Source organism: Erpetoichthys calabaricus, chromosome 8 (assembly GCF_900747795.2).
Source record: "Erpetoichthys calabaricus chromosome 8, fErpCal1.3, whole genome shotgun sequence".
NCBI classification, from domain to species: domain Eukaryota; kingdom Metazoa; phylum Chordata; class Cladistia; order Polypteriformes; family Polypteridae; genus Erpetoichthys; species Erpetoichthys calabaricus.
The window spans coordinates 38,837,632-38,850,345 of record NC_041401.2 but is presented as its reverse complement, the minus strand read 5'-3'; positions in this window follow the sequence as shown (position 1 = coordinate 38,850,345).

Below are 12,714 nucleotides of genomic sequence, written 5' to 3'. Positions count from 1 at the left end.
GTCTGCTTAATTGGGAAATGTTTGACATCCCTTGGTCTGAGAGGCATATCAAAGAAGGTGGAGTAGCATACATTTAGTGCCTTTGCCTCTCTCTGTACACAGTCATTCTATCTGTTTCTACCATTCCATTCAAAGGCCCGTGCTGAAGCATACTGGACATGAAACCAATCAACATACTAAGACAGAGAGCCACCTGGTAGTCTAAGCAAACAAGAAAAAATTATTATTAATCGGGTTGTACTCATTTTACTCCTCTTCTGTCTGTTCTGGTGTTCTGCATAGTTGCCTGGCATTATAGACGTAGAAGCAAAAGGAGGAATTATATTATAGTAGCAGTCACAGTCAACCCTGACAGTGGTGAGGCTGATAGGACTTGAGGTATTCTGTACATAATAAAGAGTCTGAAAGGGAAAATCATTGTCATCCTAGGACCCTAACACAACAAAACAGTGTGGTTGTGTGTAAGTGTACACCATGGGGTACTGAAGTCCGGTCTAGGATTGGTTCTCACCTTTTGACCAAGAGTGCAACATCAGACCTCAACTCTCTCACTGCTACATACTGGAAAAAGTGGCTCCAGTAAAGACATGGACGGATGGATCTCAAGGAGCATTAGAAATAGATCATCCATGTTATATGTCTGTTTTAATTAAATTACTCACTTCTTACAAACACTGATAAGTAATGCAGTCTTGGTCAGATATAGTTTAATTAATGTTACTGACTGCCCAGTACATGGCTGGGTCCTAAAAAACAAATGGAAAAGAAGAAGACAAACTCAATTGGCAAAGGAATCTTTTGTGTGAACTTGTGTAAAACTCAAAGAAGGAATTTGCATGCCGCAAAGATTTCTACAGTGCAAATGTGCATAACCAGAATGACAGAAAACTTTAAGCATAATCTGTTGAACATGAAAAATGTGTTTCAGCCATACTTACCCCTATAATCTCTTGAAAATCTAATTTAAAAAAGTTATTTCATCCCTGAGTGGCGCAGTGGTAGCGCTGCTGCCTGGCAGTTAGGAGACCTGGGTTCGCTTCCCGGGTCCTCCCTGCGTGGAGTTTGCATGTTCTCCCCGTGTCTGCATGGGTTACCTCCAGGTGCTCCGGTTTCCTCCCACAGTCCAAAGACATACAGGTTAGGTGGATTGGTGATTCTAAATTGTCCTGTGTGTGGGCTGGCTGGCCTGCCCGGGGTTTGTTTCCTGCCTTGCGCCCTGTGTTGGCTGGGATTGGCTCCAGCAGACCCCCGTGACCCTGTAGTTAGGATATAATGAATGGATATTTCATCCCTCCGCTACTGTCCATTAGTAGAGTTTGGCAATTCCTGTTTTAGTCAGGATAAGCATAGCTTAATTCAGGTGTTCTTTAACTTTTTTTTCTTGTGACCCAATTTTACCTTTTACCTTTGTCACTGATCAACATAGCTTGGGGATGTCGCACTTGGAAGATTGCTGCCAATCCACAAAGCACAGCCAATCATCAATGTTGATTGCTTAATCAACCCGCATTGACCGACTACAGCACACTCTTCGCAAACCATACACAACTAATTCCATTAAAGACAATGGTGATTAATGACCCTACGTGGCCCAACAGTGGCAACTCTGGTCTAATTAATTAAGAAAATAAACAAGTATACAGATATTGGTGAACATAAAAAGATACAGTAATAGGCCATTTAGACTAACAAAGCTTATCAGTTACCAAAAAAAATGGCAATACTTCCTATATTTCTGTCAAAATTAAAGGAAAATGTCTGCAAAATATTCTTTGGATCATCTGAAATGTCCTACTTGCTACTGCAATGCTTTGGAACAATCTGATTTCTACCTACTGTATAGCGTATTGCATAATGCGTATTGACCTGAATTTTAATTTCTGAATGAGCTTTTATTGAATTTCTTCTCATGTAGGAAGAATCAGCAAAGAACATTCAAAAATGGTTATAAAAATGGTTAAAAATTTCTGCAAAGACAATGCTTGTTATAAATTCACTGTTAGTGGCTGAACTCACTCATGCAGACCAACAGCAGCAGTCAAGCAAGTGTTGCTTTAATGTATTGATAATCTCATCTCCAAAGGCAAATTTAAAAAAGAGACTATGTATTTTACAGTAGCAATGTAAAAATGCTGGAATGCAACATATATATTTACAATAAAGTAATTAAAAAATATATAATAACAGTCAAGGCCGGTGAGTTAAATAATTTTGCCTGAGGCAAGGCATATTTTTGCCATTCAATGCCCCCTAATAATATTTCCCTTTCTAAGGGATACACTTATTCCACAAAGAACATGTATTACAATACAGGGTTCAGAATAAAATACTTCCACAATGGGCAAATACTAATGTTTATTTTTGGAAAGAATCTGTGGTGGGCTGGCGCCCTGCCCGGGGTTTGTTCCCTGCCTTGTGCCCTGTGTTGGCTAGGATTGGCTCCAGCAGACCCCTGTGACCCTGTAGTTAGGATATAGCGGGTTGGATAATGGATGGATGGATGGAAAGAATGTGAAAAAATTAAAACAATTAGCTTAATAAAATACACAAAATAGGCATTAAAAACAATGCAGAGGTATTAACTCTTTTCCACTTCTGTTTGATCCAAATGTACATTTTTATTGAGTTTTGTGATTACAAAATTGAATGTGAAATAAGCTCAGCTGTATTACCTGTCCCACACGCTTTTAGTTTCAAAACTCACGCAAGCTAAAAGGTGCCGGCCCTTTCTACATAAACATGTGTTGCAAAGAGATATTTAAGAGGTATTGTACTTGTGATTGACTCCATGATAATATTTAAGAAATTAAAACAATTTTGCAAAATTACATAATCACTCTATGCACAATATGACATGTACAAAAATCAGGGAAATGAATGCCAATATCAGTTATTGACATGTAGCTTGGAAATGTGCATGTGAGATATTCACAGTGCTGCAAGATTTTGCGAGCTTCAGTTCAGAGATACTATATTTTAAACTTTTGAAATGAAAACAGTTCTCTCAATTTTTCAAAGCAGTATATAAATGAAGCACCTGATATGTATGTAACTCTTAAAGTATGTAACTCTTAACTCTCAGTTTTCTATTATTATTTTGTAAAAATGAAAATGACGCTCCAACTGAAGTGTAGCCTGAGGCAATCACCCCATGCGCCAGCCCTGATAAGTAACAAGTTCTTTTTAGAGGAAAGTCTAAAGTATTGGAAAATGTCTCCAGAGACTGAAGAGAAGCCAGATAAGATGGAGATGTCCATCACAACCAGGAAGGCATCTCGAAAGTGTTCCAGCATGACACAGGAAGAACAAATATTATTGATATATTGAGGATGAATTTTGTGACCCACTCTCCTTTATTCAGAATGTAATAGAGCTGTCCTTATTCATAGTGATTGTAAGTAATGATTGGAGACTCAGAACGATGGGCATAGAAATACTAAATGCCTCTAACTTTTTATGCCTTACCAATAGATTATGACCAGAAAGTTTTGCACTGAACTCTCATTATGTGTGGGAAATGTGAACACTATTATTGATGTATTAGGATATTAATGTTCCATAAATTTTAATTATGTAGTGTGATATGCAGCCCGGACACACACAGACGGACACCATATTATAGTCCACCACACGTTTATTAAACATTATTATTCAATAAAGTGCACAAACCCAGTGCACAAAGCACCAATCACCCCTTAACAGTCCTTGCCACAACACAATGCCTTTCAAGTCTCTGGTCCGCCTCCACTCCTCTCCACCACGCTTCGTCTTCTTCCTCCCAACTCTTGCTCCTGACTGGAGGGAGGCGGCCCCTTTTATGTGCCCCGGATGGGCTCCAGGTGCATCCTCAGGACTTCTGTAGCCACACCCCTGTGTGGCGGAAGCTCCCAAGGAGAAGCCGGAAGTCCACCGGGTGCCCTCAAGTCTCTCCCCCCCCAGCACTTCCCGGTGTGGCGGAAGTACTGAGGGACAATGTTCCCAAGGCATCGGGGCGCCCCCTGGCGGTGACCACGGGCCCCTACAGGGTTGAGCTTCTAAGCTCCGTACCTGTGGTCCCCAAAGCCACCAGGGAGGAAGCCCTCCTCCACTCCTCCTAGGCATCCCGGCCAGGTATGGACACCCGCCGGGCACCACAGTGCCCCATCGCCAGCGAAGACCCGTTGGTCCGAGCGACACACCCTGTTAGGGCAGCTCAACCCCGAAGAGGGTCCAACTCTCCATCCAGGGTCCAATCCAGCACCCTGGAACTCTCCTCTTCGGCACCCCCTCCGAGATCTCCTCGCCCCTCTGCTCAGTGCCGCTCGTGCCTTCGCAGCCTCCGCTGGTTGAGAGGCTGCCCCATCGCCAGCAAAGTGTCGTCCGGCCAGACGGTCCATCTGAGGAGGGACAGCTTCCCATGAAGCAGGTCCTACTGTTTGTCCCGGGTCCCATCCTGCAACAGATAGAAACATAGGGGCAGAGACGCTACCTGGACACCCTTCTCTGGTGTCCCTTTGCGCCACGCACTGGCAGCGCTCCCCCCTTTCACAAGGACCCCGGAACTTGCCTGATCGGAACCTTTTCCGCGGGTTGCGTGTCCCTTTGGCTAACGGGACCGCCTGCTTTTCTCTCCCTTCCACTGGCTCAGGGGAGTGGCCCTTAACTGGACGTGCGCACCCAGCAGCACATCCTTTCCTGTTGGAGGAATCGGCACTCAGCCCTTGATCCCTCCTTTACCTCTTGGACGCCCTGACGGTTTGAGTCTGCGCATGACAAACGTGCAGCCCCATTCCCGTCTGCGTCCATGCAGAGCGACGGGAGACTGCCGCGGGCTCGGGGCGTCGGGCACTAGGACCCAGGGCACTTGTCAGCCCCTGTCCGCCCTGTTCTCTCACTGTTACTCCCCTCACCACGCGCGCAGCCTGCCCCGCGGCATCCACTGTCGGAGACCTACCGACACAGTCCCGATCACTAATATCACGGTCCCCATCGGTAGAATCTCCCTTTTTATTTATGGGGGCGGTCTGGCTTACCGTTCCCGCAGCATCCCTCCGGCTGAAACCTCCAGCGCCGCGCCGATCTGTCCATTGTCGCAGCGACGTCAGGGTCGCGGCCACCTTCATCTCCAGCTCCTGCAATCGCCCTCGGAGGACGCGTAATACCTGAAATAACGACGCTGCGGGCTGGAGGCATTCCTCCAACTCACACAGCGCCGCGAGCAAAGACAGATTGCCAGTCAGCGGTTGCCTTACCTTTTTTTCAGGCAAATCCGCCGGCTGCTCTCTGGGGGTCCTTCCAACCGGCCCCGTCGGGTCCTTTCTCAGCCCGGGATTGACATTCCTTGTGCCCGCCTCCATCCAATCAGCGGCGGACACGTCAGACACACCGCCCAATCCCGAGCCAATCTCTGGGAGCGGCTTCCGGTCCGCGGCCATTTTGGCTCTGTTTCCTCGTCTCCTGATGCGGCGATGTGCCTTCCTGGTTTCCAGCAGCGGCTGCTGCTTATTGAGCTGCAGCGGCTCCTCTCTCGTGGCACTGCTTACTGCCACCTCGGCGCCGTCGACAGCCTGAGGCACGGCTTCCCGTTGCCACTGACGCAGTCCCAGGTAGTCCCTGCCTGCAGCACAAAAGGTAAACTTGCCCCCACGGGGCCTATCGCCATTGGGCAGGGTACTCACCTCCTGGGACTCGCCTTCCTGTCTCGCCGTCCTCACCGCGCTGCCGAACCGGCCGTCGTCGGCGACAGTGTGCCTGCTGGAGCCCGCTGCACTCCGGCAACGTCCTTGTTCTTCTCCTCGCACCGGGAGAACATGGCCATTGAAGGAACCGGTAGCGAACCCTGAGGTGAATCGCTCACGTGGGGTTGTGCCTGCGTTGCTCCCGCGGCGCGTGTGGGGGTGCCGCTGCTGCGCCGGGCTGCTCACAGAATGTTTGATAAATACAGGTCCGCACCTTGAACCAGGTGCAGCATCCTGCCGACTACGCCACTGTGATACACAGCCCGGACACACACAGACGGACACCATATTATAGTCCACCACACGTTTATTAAACATTATTATTCAATAAAGTGCACAAACCCAGTGCACAAAGCACCAATCACCCCTTAACAGTCCTTGCAACAACACAATGCCTTTCAAGTCTCTGGTCCGCCTCCACTCCTCTCCACCACGCTTCGTCTTCTTCCTCCCGACTCTTGCTCCTGACTGGAGGGAGGCAGCCCCTTTTATGTGCCCCGGATGGGCTCCAGGTGCATCCTCAGGACTTCTGTAGCCACACCCCTGTGTGGCAGAAGCTCCCAAGGAGAAGCCGGAAGTCCACCGGGTGCCCTCAAGTCTCTTCCCCCCAGCACTTCCCGGTGTGGCGGAAGTACTGAGGGACAATGTTCCCAAGGCATCGGGGCGCTCCCTGGCGGTGACCACGGGCCCCTACAGGGTTGAGCTTCTAAGCTCCATACCTGTGGTCCCCAAAGCCACCAGGGAGGACGCCCCCGCGTGTCCTGGAGGAGGCACAAGCCCTCCTCCACTCCTCCTAGGCGTCCCGGCCGGGTATGGACACCCGCCGGGCACCACAGTAGTCACAAAATTGTTTAGAAAGAGATGTTTTCAGAATTGCTATCCTGTCATGAGGGTGAAGATCAAAGCTTTTTGCCATAGATCATTACTGGGGTTAAAATATGCATGCATCATTTGGAACTGAAGACCAAAAGACAGTCAATGGAATGGCTTCATCCAATTTCTTCAGTTAAAGAAGTTTGAGGTTATGCCCTTCTGCAGGGAAAGTCATGGTCACTTTGAGTTTGGTTGACATTATGCAATTACATTTCCAAAACTTTGGAGTAGTGCCACGCTTGTATCTGGCAAGATTATTGAAAAAATGATGAGTTGCAGAATTCAGATTTGTACAATAAGGGTTCACTGCTTCTGTTTCTTACTGGTGTTGCAATGCTACATTAACAGATTATGTAGAAAAATGAAGAATCCAAAATATTTCCAGGGCAAGATCCAACCTGCGAACGCTGCAACCAAGCTCCTGCCTCACTGGGTCACATGTTTTGGGCCTGCACCAAACTAACATCATTTTGGACCAAAATTTTTAAGTGCCTTTCAGACAGTCTTGGGGTCAAAATCCCTCCTAACCCATTAACAGCTGTGTTCGGTGTTCTTCCAGGTGGACTTGAAGTGGAGAATGACAAGCAAACGGTGATTGCACTCACTACACTTTTGGCATGCAGACTTATTTTGTTAAATTGGAAGAATCCTAACTCTCCTCTGATAAGTCAGTGGGAAACCGATGTTTTATATTATTTGAAATTGGAAAAAATCAAATTCTCAGTTAGAGGATCTGGACAGAATTTTTTCAAAACCTGGCAGGATCTAATCAATATTATTTTAGAATAAGAGAAATAACTATTTCCCTTATCCATTTTTTATGTACCTATATATATTTCTTCCTTTCTTTTGTTTATTGTTGCCTAATTAAATTTAAAAAAAAAAGAAAAACAAAGAATCTAATTATCCTATGAGTATGCTCAAATATTTCAACAATAAAGAACTAATAATAAAAAAGCTGTTGCAAATTAGAGGTAGAGATATTTGCTGCGTGAAATATAGAACATAAGTAATTTGACAAACAAGAGGAGAGACCATTCAGTCCTTCAGACATGTTTGTTTAGCTAACAACTAAGCTGTCCCAATATCTCATCCAGATTCTTCTCAAAGGTTGTTAAGGTTTCTGCTTAACCAACATGGCTTGGTAGTTTGCATCAGATTCCCACGACTTTTTGAGTAATGCTTCCTGGCTTCAGTCTTAAATGCACTTTCCATTGATGCCCACAGTTGTCCAAAATTATGTGATTCTGCAATTGTCAAAAGAACACACTGCTTATTTTTCTGTATAATTTCTATCAACTTCAATAGCCTTGTACCAGAGAGCAAAAAAAAAAAAAGCAATGTGTATCCTCTTCATGTATCAATCAGTCTGAATCTTTCACCCAAAACCACTGCTTCAATAACATCATTATCTCTCCTAAATCTTTTTCCTCAGATGAAATATCTGAGGGCTCCAAAGAGGTGTCAGTCTGATGGATCGAGAACAGTGGCTGCTGGGTAGATGGAGAAGAACAGTCCACCCCAGGTGTTTTCAGACTTGTGTGTGGTCCTTTACTGTTGCATTGAAGGAGGATCTCAGCAACATTTTAGTGAGTTTGAACTCTGATAACACTAATTCTGCAACGTAAGTGTACTGACCTGAGTTAATGGTGTGACCATGTGGCATGACATTGAGGATATTAATGAGCATAAGAGGCCAATCAATTCAATATATAGGAGATCATCACCTGCTACTTAATTTGTCCATTTGTTCCAGTTGAAATCACATGTAATGCAACTTAGTTTGAAAAACAGTCAGACTTTTAACAACATATGGATACATGTACTAAAGAGGGTACATCAATCCATTTTAAAAGGTATAAGGCTGAGTGTAGCTTCTGCTGACCAAGTATCAACAACTGATGGTGGATGTTTGTATCTGCAGTCATGTCTCATTTAGAAATTTTGCTGTTCTTGGCTCTCTTCTGTCTCTTCTCCTTTTTTTATAAACCGCTTCTCCTGGTGAGAGTCATGGTGGCAGCAGGCCAAGCAAGCACTTCAGCTCAGACTTCCATATCCCAAGCTGCATATTCCAGCTATTTCTGCGGAATTCTCAGGCATTCCCAAGCCAGCCCTCCAGTGTGTCCTGGGTCTAGTGCAGGGTCTTTACCTAGTGGAATAAGCTTGCAGCACCTCAACTGGCTCCCCTCGATCTTGAGGAGTAGTGACCCTACTCTGAGGCCCTCTTGAATTGCCGAAATTCTCGCCATATCACAGAGTGTCAGCCCAGCCATTCTGTGAAGAAACCTCATTTCTGACACTTGTACGCACCATCTCATTTTTTTGGTCATTACCTATAGCTCATGACCATAGCTGAGGACAGGGAAGTAGATCAACTGGTACACCAAGAACTTTGTCTTTAGAGTCTCCTCCACCTTCACCACAATGGACTAGTACAATGGCTAATTAAACAGCTACTGCCAGTCCAGTCCACATATCAACAACACATTTCGTTTTTCCTTACATGTGAGCAAGATCCCAAAAACTCCTCCACTCTTCCACTGCCCCCCATCTCCTGAACAGAGCAATCGACCCTTTTCCGAGAGGAAACCATGACCTCAGACTTTGGTGGGACTGATCCCAGCCACTTCACTGTCAGCAGCCCTAACTAGGACCGACAATTTAAAGTTTTACATTAGTCTTAAGCCAAACCTTAAATGATCAATGGTATTTCTTCAATCACTTTCATTCACCTGAACTTCTAACAAGTCTCTCTATTATAAAAAAAATCTTGGAAGGCTTGGAAGGAGACGATACGTGATTTTCTCGGAGACACTTTAATGTCCCGCGAGACAAGGCAGAGAGACAAAAGGGCAGCTGCTGTACAGGCTTTTAAATGATCGACACGCAGCGCGACAAGCAGAACATGCAGCTCGGCAGCAGCAGCAGCAAGAGAGCAGCTGATCCAATCTCCTTAGCGTGCGTTCAGCCCCCCCCTTCACAATGCGAGTGGCGGAGATGTGAAGTGGCTGGCACACAGCGCCCCCCCTTGGAGGGGGTGGGTGAGCGAAGCGAGCAGGAGGCACAGACCAACTCTTGGCTAAAGTAAACCAAGCAGTTTCCTTGTAATTTATCATGATTCACAATTTTCATTCATTTTTTCTGAGTTTTCTGCATATTGTTTAAACAAAGAATACATCTTTTTTTTTTACCTAGGGTGATCAATTCATAATGAAGAATTGCTTCATGTTAGAAGCCTCCTAAGAAATCCATCCATCCATTATTCAACCCACTATATCCTAACTACAGGGTCACGGGGGTCTGCTGGAGCCAAACCCAGCCAACACAGGGGGTAAGGCAGGAAACAAACCCCGGGCAGGGTGCCAGCCCACCACAGCTAAGAAATATAATTTTTTATTATTATTTTTGTGCAACGTGTAACACCCAAACGACCATATGATGGTCAGCATACACATCTCCGAATTATCTGAGATCTAGATATTGCAAGTTTTCTGTGCATTGCTCTTTTGGTGTATTTTGGTGTATTTCTGGTGTTAAAAATACTTATCATTGTTTACAGTTATTTGATTTTCAGTTCAGTTTTTTTAGGGTTTGACCAAAAATCATATGGACTTAACTGGTTATAAAAATTGACACGTTTTCTTATTGCATCAATCTCCTCATTGTCTCTCTCACTGCAGACAGAGATACTTAAGCATTATGTACATTTCTGTTTTTCTCACTATAATCAAAGTTATTTACTTCATTTGTACTGTTAGTGTGAAAATCAATTTTCCCAGATCAATATTAAATTTACAAAACATCATAATGCTGCATGACAGCATGATACTTAAATTCTCACCATTGTTGCCTTAAAACTCTGAGGCCTTAAATTAGACTCCAGGCCTAGTCATTGATGGTATGGAGTTTCCATGTTACAACGTCTGCATTTGCTTCTAAGGCATAATCCTGCCTTGTTTGATTTTTCTGTTCAGTTGTTTCTGACTTTAGATGACACTCTCAGCCAGCTTCCTCCATGCCTTTCTGTCTTGAGCAGCATCCCTAACCTGCGGCAGCTCATGCTGTGCCATTTTTGATGGTATCTATCCAGTGTAGTGTAGTCCTGGTTTCCTTCTTCTGCTGACTTTTCCAAACATGATTCCTTTCTCCAAACTTCTGGCCTACACCACTTGTTCGAAATAACTCAGTTTTGGTTTGGTGATCTTTTCTTCCAGAGTGATGTTTGTCTTAGATTGTGCTCGACTTAGTACATTTCTGCTTGCAACGTTTGGTATCTACAGTATGCAAAGCAGCTTCCTCCAGCACCATGATTCAAACACATTGATATTTTGTCTGTCCCTTTTTTATAAAGTCCAGCTTTCACACCCATACATAGCAATGGGGAAGACAATGGGGCTGACAAGTCTGCATTTATTTCCAAGACTGACATCTTTGCTTTTCCGGATTTTGTTCATGCTGATCATTGCACTTCAGCCCAAGACTATGCGTAGTTTGATGCTAGGGCTTCATTTGCCACAGCAGCCAATTTTAGAACCCAAGAAAACAGATTGATGAGCGCATTAAATTTCTTCATTGTTGATCTTTATTTTTACTGTCCCATCTGCCATTGTCATTATCTTGGTCTTTTTGATGTACAGGTACAGGTTCAGTGTTGCAATCTCATTTCTAAATTGCTTGTTCTCCTGTTCAAGGTCTTTCTTTTATCTTCTATGAGCAAGGTGGTGTCATCTGCGTATCACAGATTGTTGGTGTTACACCCACTGATTTTAATGTCAATTTCCAAATGATCAATGTCCAGTTTTCTCATGATCATTTCAGCATACATGTTGAAAAGAAATGGAGAGAGACCACAGCCCTGCTACATCCAGACACAAATGCAATCGAAAATTCTGAACTGAAGTAGTTTGACTGAGTGTGTATGTTTATTGGTTACCCACATTATGGACTGGAGTCATGTACACAGCCTTACTTAATAATACTGTACAATTTCAGAGAAGTCCATCTTTTGTATGCTGTTAGTGTGTCATGCAATATGCTGGTGCCTTGTCGAGGGTTGGTTCCTGTCTTGCATCGGTGCTTCCTGGATAGGCTTCATTTGAATTATCACCCTATACAAAAAGGAAAAAAGATTTAAAAAATAGATGGATAGAAGATTCAAGTGATTATTTTGATATGTTATTGCAAATGAAATGGACTGTTTATAATCTATCTATCTATCTATCTATCTATCTATCTATCTATCTATCTATCTATCTATCTATCTATCTATTGTGATGAAATAATTAATCTTGAAAGCTCAAAAAGAGTTGGGGAGTGACCCCGTATATTGTCTGACGCACAAAGATGAAAAAAAAAATGGTCAAAATGAATCAAAATTGATTGATTATACAAGACAAGGAACATTTGCTTCAAAGCATTTATATAGAAAATGGTGGACGGAAATAACAATGAGGAAATGACATCATCTGTAGTGGCCGGAAGTGATGTCATTGTGGCCGCGCTGGAAGTGACATCATCATAGATGGCCGGAAAGTGATGTCATATGGAAGCGGCAGAAGTGATGTCATCAGGGATGGCTGGAAGTGTCGTCACTGTGCAGGGACCGGAAGTGACGTCGCAGAAGTTGCGTGTGTTGTTGTTGCAGTCATTTTGTGGACCCAGAAGTAAGGTAAGAGCGTTCTTATTTTTCTTCTTTATTTCTGTCGGCAAAGAGAAAGAGATATCAGTGCACATAACCAGCCCTCTACCTTGCGAAGTACCACTCACCTTTGGACTGTCACGCGTGTGTGACACTATCTATCTATCTATCTATCTATCTATCTATCTATCTATCTATCTATCTATCTATCTATCTATCTATCTATCTATCTATCTATCTATCTATCTATAATGTTCTAGTTCGTCTGTCATGCGATGACTCCTAAATCATCGGGCTTGATCTTGGTCTTAATCAAAAGCTTATGATGTGATAAGTGCTGATGAAGCAAAAAATGTGGCTTGTGGCAACCTCTGTGAAGTTATCGGTGGTTTGTATCTTACTTACAGCAAACTGCTTGAGAGGGTGACATGGCTGGGAGAAAAAGAAAGGCAGCAACATCTGATGATTGAAAAGCAAATTGCAGAA